Source organism: Gavia stellata, chromosome 10 (genome assembly GCF_030936135.1).
Source record: "Gavia stellata isolate bGavSte3 chromosome 10, bGavSte3.hap2, whole genome shotgun sequence".
In the NCBI taxonomy this organism is placed as follows: domain Eukaryota; kingdom Metazoa; phylum Chordata; class Aves; order Gaviiformes; family Gaviidae; genus Gavia; species Gavia stellata.
In genome coordinates this window covers 22,825,697-22,833,559 of record NC_082603.1, presented here as the reverse complement: position 1 = coordinate 22,833,559, position 7,863 = coordinate 22,825,697, and positions in this window count along the sequence as shown.

Sequence of the window (7,863 nt, the reverse complement as noted above, 5' to 3'; positions counted from 1 at the left end):
GCAGGGAAATTGGTGACAAATGACATGCAGAAGGCTAAGGTACTTAGTGCCTTCTTTGCATCAGTCTCTACCAGTAAAACAAGCCTTCAGGAATTCCAGGCCCCGGAGACCAGAGAGGAAGTCTGGAACCTCTGTGGGGGAGGACCGGATTAGGGTGCACTTAAACTGGAAGTCCGTAAGCCTGACAGGTTGCACCCCTAGTGCTGAGGGAGCTGGCTAATGGCATTGCAAGGCCACTCTTAATTATTTTTGAATGGTCATGGAGACTGGGAGGTGTTCTGGTAGACTGGAAAAGAGCAAATATCACTCCTATCTTTAAGAAAAACAAGAAGGAAGATTTGGGGAGCTACAGGCCAGTCAGCTTCACCTCAATACTTGGGAAGGTGATGGAGAAAATCCTCCTGGAAAGCATTTCCAAACACATGAAGGAGAGAAGGAACACAAGAAGGTGATCAGGAGTAGCAGCATAGATTCACAAAGGGGAAATTGTGCTTGACCAATCTCATTGCCTTCTACAGTGAGGTGACTAGCTTTGTGGATGATGGGAAAACAGCCTGTTGTTTACCTTGCCTGTAGTAGGCGGACTGACAAAGAACAGGTTAGATAAGTGGAAAGTGAGGTGGATTAAAAACTGGTCAAATAAGTAGGCGCGGGGGGGTGTAATCAGTGGCACAAAGTCCAGTTGGAGGCAAGTCAGTAGTGGTGTACCCTACGGCTCAATATTGGGGCCAGTACTATTCAACATCTTCATTAATGACCTGGATTATGGGATGGAGTACATCCTCAGCAAGTTTATGAATCGTATAAAACTGGGAAGAGTGGCTGGTAACACCAGATGATGTACCTTTCAAAGGGACCTTAATGGGCTGGAGAACTGGGCAGAGGATTCTCACAAAGTTCAACAAGGGGGAATGCAAAGTCTTGCTCCCTGAGGAACAACCCAAGGCACTAGTATACCCTGGGAGCTGACTGGCTGGAAAGCAGCTTTGCTGAGAAAGACCTTGGGGTCCTGGTGGACAATAAACTGACTGAGCCACCAATGCACCCTTGTGGCAACAAAGGCCAAAGCTTTGCTAGCAGGCTGAGGGAGATGATCCTTCCTCTATAATCTCAGCAGCAATGAGAATGCACCTGGAGTACTGTGTCCAGTTCTGAGTTCCCCAGTACAAGAAAGATAGAAACTTACTGGAGTGGGTCTAGCACAGGGCCATATATGAGAGGCTGAGAGAGCTGAAGCTCTTCAGCCTGGAGAAGAAAAGGCTTGGGGGGATCTTATCACTGCGTATAAATACCTGATGGGAGGGACTGAAGATAGAGGAGCAGGGTTCTCAGTAGCTCTCAGGGACAGGACTAAGAGGCAGTGGACACAAGCTAGAACACGGGATTTCATCTGAACACAAGGAAACACCTTTTTACTGTGAGGGTGATGAGACACTGGAACAGGTTGCCTAGAGAGCTAGCTTGAGGAGTTGCTGTCCCTGGAGGTACTCAGAACCCTACTGGACATGGTCCTGGGCAGCCTGCTTTAGCTGACAGTGCTTGAGCAGCGGTGTTGGACTACATGATTCCAAGAGGTTCCTTCCAACCTAAATGATTCTGTGAACTTGGACTTAGCATTTTTCACTAGACAGTGCTATGGGCCATCTTCTGCAAATGAGGCTTAGCCCAAAGATGGGTGATACCTATGTGACAGCTTGAATCCCTAGGGAGTAGGGCTATGCTTGAGTGGAAAGATGCACAAAGAACACTGTAAAAGCATTTGGCTGGTGCAGGTATTTAAAGATCATGCTGATCTCAAGTATTCATTATTTTCAAAGGCTGAACTTTACTCCCATGAAGAAGAAGGAAAAGCTCAGGTCCTAGCTAAAGGAAAGTTTGCTTAAGACTCAAAGTGGGATAGGGGTTGCCCATAAACTTTCATATGCTTGAGTTGAGTCCTTTTTGAATACAAATATGAGTCACTTGTCTTTAGGATTAAAAGGTGCATAGGGAAATGGAAAGTCCTCTGTAATAGTCTAGTTTTATAATACAGTAATAGGGCTGGTTCCCTTGATTGCATGGTTTTGGTGAAAGAAATGCCTTGCAGGCGTGCTTTATTACTTGAGTTTAAAACCATAATACAGTGCTTTAACAACACTTTCAAAGGGGTTTTTTGTTTGTTTGGGGTTTTTTTTCCATAAGAAAATATGTAAGATTTGCTGTCAGCCTTTTGCCTGTGGTAATTTAGTAGTTACCTGCTGTGTTAGGTAGCTTAAGAAAAAGCAGTGTTATCTTCATTTATGTGATTTTCTGTGGGAAAGTAAATCATATGGAAGTTGGGATTTAATTTACAATAACTTTTTAATGAGCACAAGAAGAATGCCCTTTCTGTTTCTCAAAGGAGTAGAACTTCTGGGAGATACTGTTCAAGTCAGTTTTTCAACTGCAGATCTCTTCATACAGTGTCAGTTAGTTGTAGTCCTAAATCTACAAGGAACTAAACAATTGCTGGAGCAGTATCACAAAGGGAAGAAATTTGCTGCTTAGTGCTTATGCATTTTGTTATAACTATATATTGTTTGTTCAAAAAATTCCCGTTTCAGTATGTTCCGTATTGCATTTCATATGTGGTTTTTAAGTAAAAAGTGTAAAGTTGGTTTTTAACTTTCTCTTATCTTTTGTTATGATGGCAGATGCTATAAGCTACACAACTTTAAAAGCATATCATCCTAAAATACTTGTTTGTCAGTTTAAAAGCTAATGGAATGGAGCATTTTGTAATCCAGGATCTTGTAACCATAGTCCAGCTCATTTAAAAAAAAAAAAAAACAAACAACAAAACAAAACCACCAAAAACAAAGTTGCAGCAACTAGGACTATTTTTTGTAACCATCTTCAGGTAAGAAGAGTAGTATTAAATTGAGGAATTGCAGTATCTTGTGTATTTAGAGGTATATACATATATGTATGTATGTATAGCAAACTAAACTTTTCCAACTGTTTTCATGCTCAAAATACAGAACTATAGGACTGGTACCAAATGCTTGTATTTCTTTTATGGAAAGGTAACAAAGTATATGTTTCAGAAAATAGCATGTGGAATTACTTCAAAATACGAGAGGGAGCATTAATATCTATCAATCCAGCATTCACAAAAATGAATAGTTTTCTAATCAACAAATGTGCTTAAAAGCTATGTTTTAAAAACCACCTGATTACTTAATAAAAGCTACTTGAGAGGAGGAGGCAAATACTCAGTCACCTACTATATCTCTAACTACTGAAATACATGGAAATAAAATGGACATACATGAAATTGGGGCGAGAAGGATATTTTGATCTCCTGAAGGTTGCTTAGGTGCCATAGAAAGTAGAAGTAATTTGGTTACTTTGGAGGAGTAAATTCAACAAGTCTATGAAAACCTGTACTTCTAAAGAACCTTTTTTAATCTCCCCAACATCAAGTTTTAGGATAACCTCAAGCTGTTGGAAGAGTAGGGCAAACTACATTACAACTGTTTACTCTCTGATTGCTCCAGAGCAGGCTTTTCTGATGTCATGAGGATATTAGTTTTCCACTCTTCCACTGAACCTTTTTTGTATTATCTATGCTGAAAACTTGTTGAAGCCTATTTGTGGTGTGTTGAACAGATGTTGTGGTTTTGGGTTGGTGTCGAGTCTTGACCTGTTTGCTTTGTTATGGAAGTAACAGACTCTAACTGGGGTTGGGTCTCCAGTGTTGTTCTTACCACCTTCATCTTATAACTTTGTGTGTGCTCACTTCCATTTGCCTTTCATAGGGTGGATGCTTTTTCTTCATTTGTATGTCCTCCTCTAGTATTCATCCCTATTTTCAATATGACCTTCAGTCCAAACCTCACAAACAGAGCTGAAGATGAGCAATATGTATTATGATGATCAGTCAAACGAGATCATCAGTGTTCTAATTCTCAGATGTGATAGTTCCAGTATTTTCAGTAAATGCTTAAAACAGTATCTATGTCTGATTCTCAAAAATCCAAGCATAGGGAGGAGGCATCCATCGGTTTGATGCATAGTGCAGTAAATTAATCAAGCTCTCGGACCTGTTGTACCTTCAATGCTGAAGAGCCAAAGCGTGGGTGAAGAAAAGGTTTATAGCTGACTTGGTTATAAAGACCCTGGTTGAGCTGTGCACAGGTGTCAGTGTGCCATGAAATTCTCAACCTTGCATATTTTTGCTTAGAGACTGGAGGAGACCATTGTCTTGACTAGATAATCTGCTATTAGTTGTGGATTATTTTTTTGGAGGACCCATTCCAAAATACAGCAGCAGCCTGGAAGGGGAGTTGTATTTGGCCAAGAATGAGTTCTACTTCTTGGTAAATGCCACTAGCCCTATGCTTGCATAAACTAAACTTCCCGTATTAATGAGTCGCATTTTGTGTTAATAATTTTTTTTTGTTGTTTTTTGAGACATACTGGGTGCAACTGGCTGGCATTTAGTTTTTGTTGAGAGAGGAAAATGATAGTGGTTTCCGAATGATCCTCAACATATTTACGTAATTTTTTTTATTCTTAGCCTGTAACCCTTGAGTCTTTCAAAATATTTTAGTCCTAGAAAACCCCCCCAAATCTTTCAGCCCTTGAGATGCTTTTGCCACTCCCCAATGACTTGGCCTCACTAATGTGATGATGCAGTCTTAAAATGTGATTCTAGGAACTGTATATCTGGGATGCTACTGAGCTGAAGGAGTGAAGTCCATAGCCTTTGTAGGGGCTTTGCTGTGTTCATGGACAACTGACTGATTTTAAAAAGTGCTAGGCTGGTTAATCATAATGTCTCTCACCCTGTCATGACAGACTGTTATTTCACTGCTTTGCACTTGCATACTTGATGATGACCTGTGTGTCTGGCTCACAGGATTATCCAGTAGCAAGTACTTCATAAACAGGGGTTTGAGAGAATGATGTGCGTGACTGAATGGTATCTGTAGTATCAGATGGGAGAAAGAATGGAATGCACAGTGGAAGGGAAAGAGACTAAATTCAGATGATTGTGGAGAAGTACAGAAGTATGTTTGTGAAGATCTGGTCAGTCTTGCATTTGAAAGCATTCCCTGCCAGATCCAGAGTCGCTTCCCCTGATTTCAACAGTATCAGTCCCATAGAGATCCACTTACAGAGCTCCAAGCCGTAGTGGTTATAGCAGCTCTTGTGCTGACAGGTTCTCCTGGCTCGCTTTATTAGTTTATGTAGTTAATGAAGCTTCTAAGAAGGTCTGGAGGTGACTAGACAACCAACAGCTCATGAACTGAAGTCAGTAAGATAACTAAATGCACTTCAGTCTTTTCTAGCATGCGCATCTTATGTGCTAATCTGACTCACTGGTAACATATTTTGAGGGTAGAATGGGTTTTACCCCACCAGTGAAATTTGCTATGATTCAGAGTTAAATTCTGTGCACTTGAATTCATATGCTAGACCTAAAAAATATGGGACGTGGACATGCTACTGTAAATATCATTAAAAGACAATTTTCCTTTTCCAGTCAGTAAATGCTAGTCCTCCTTTGCAGATGACATTAACAGTTCTTACTATATTGCTTACCAAACAAATCATGTAGAACCAGGGTGTTCATATATTCGCTTACCGTTTGGCATGCAAACGGGGCAAATGGCAGTACTAATCTCCTCATGAAGTACAGAATCACATCTCTTCATTTGCCAAATTGCTCAGTGACAGGCTATTAGGTGGCATGATTTGTTTCCTTCAGTCTCCTCCAATTAATTGTTCTGTTATTTGAAGAGTGAGTGTAGAGGTCTACTGTTGCTCCCCCTGGGTCTAGAAGGTATAACTGTTCCGTGCTTGTTTTGTTCCCCTGGAATTACGGGCTTACCCAAGGGAGGAGCTATACAACAGTCTTGTTAGTCATGCCTGATTGCTTTATCAAGGACAAATTATCATCTTCACGCTCCTGCTGCCCTACATAATTAAAAAAAAAAACCCCGAAAATCCCCACCCAACCAGGTCCTGAAATACAATATAGCATTTCCCTGAATAAGTACTTTTTGGCATGCTCCAAAAAAGTCTCAACTGCTTGTATTTTATATCCAAAGAAAGGTTGATCAACTGGGTTCAATGAGAAGCAGCCCTTGCCAGAAAAGATGTGACCAAGTGTAATAAGGACCTAGAACCACTTCTGAGAGCAATCCAGGAAAACCAGTATTTTTATTTTCCTCATATGCCAACAAATTGATTTTAAAAGTAATTGGAAGCAGGATAAAAATCCCTGGGATCCCATTCTGCTCCCCATCAAGTCACAATTCCAAAATTGAAGTCAGTGTGCAAAGTGAGTTTATTGCTGAGGATGGTTTTACTAGTTGATGTTTTTCATGTGTCAAAGCCAAAATATGACTACTTAATGTAGTATGGACAAACTCTCAGAAGATCAGTAAGTTTTGGTAGCGTAGTTTGGTCCCCTCCTGTCACAGGCAGTCCTATTTGAACTCCTGTCTTAAAATAGAGGAGGAAATACAGTCTTGTTGAGAGAGCTTGTTTTGCAGTATCCTCTGATACATCATTTATGAGTAGGAAATTTCAGCTTTATTTTTATCAACATTCTTCTGTTTAGATAGTTTATATCAATTTAATGCTATTATAGATATTTATAAACACCAGCTATGTTTCTTCTCAGCCTTACTTTGATTAGACTAAACAAGATAAGGTCCTGAAATATCTTAGAAAGACGCTCTTTGTTCTCTGGACATACCAGTATTTTTTTTAAGTAGTTGCTTCATTTTTAACACGGATGACCAGAAAGATATAATATGCTGCAGGTAGGAACTGCCTAAATCAGAGAGAGAGAGAGAGAGAGAGAGAGAGAGAGAGAGAGATGTTTTATGTGTAGTGAAACAATTTTGTGTGCTGATGGTTTGCAGTATAGCACTGTGACATTTCATATCCAGTAACGTGGCTGTTCTATTCCCCATACTTTCTCTACAAACTTTCTGTTGCATGCCATGATTCTCACATCCTAAGTACTATGGCTGAGAAACTGAAGAATGTGATAAACTGCACTGTGCGGTATACTCATAGGATAAAAGGACTGAAACATGGTTTTTTTTCCCTTTTTTTAGTGCATGGTTTATTTTTCCTTCTAAAACCAAGGCTAATAATGGATTATTAACATTTTTATTTAAATGATTAACTCTGACAATGTCACTTACCAAAAGTGAAATTTAAGTAATTTTTGGATCCTAACTATTCTGAATAGCTGGAGGCTTATTTGGATTCATGATCTAGTTTTGATGTACGTTAATGAATGTTGGCAGATATCCTAGTGGGTACACATTCAAGGAAGGATGTGAGCAGCACTGATTGTAGTTGGAGAAAATGTCTTGTGTCCATTAAAGGCTTTTCTTTGAGGTTCTCAGCAGTCTGACTCATCTCTAGCTCAGCAGATCACTCCGTCAACTCTGTGTTACGCTGGTTAAATCTAAATGGTTGAAACTGCTAATCCATGATCAGAGCAATATTAATGAATAGCAATTGCAGCTTAGCAAAAAATAATACATGTAGCAGTAATGGACAGGTGAAACTGAGTGTTGAACACTTCTTTACAGTTTCTTGCCAAAGCTCTGAGCTGCTAATGACAATTTCATATAGATGCTGTTCTAGGTTTGGCTTTTGAGAATAATTGAGCATATGTGCAATGTTATTTTCCTCTGATTTAAACAACAACAAAAAGGTTTAATTTTGTCTGTTTCATCATGTAAATAATGATAGCATATACATGCTCCATACTGTTTGTATTAAACAGTACAATGTGATCTTCAGTTTATTTGGTCAGCTCTGTTGGTCTCATCTTTTTTTCTTTATATAGTTAAAAGCTGATGCTGTTTG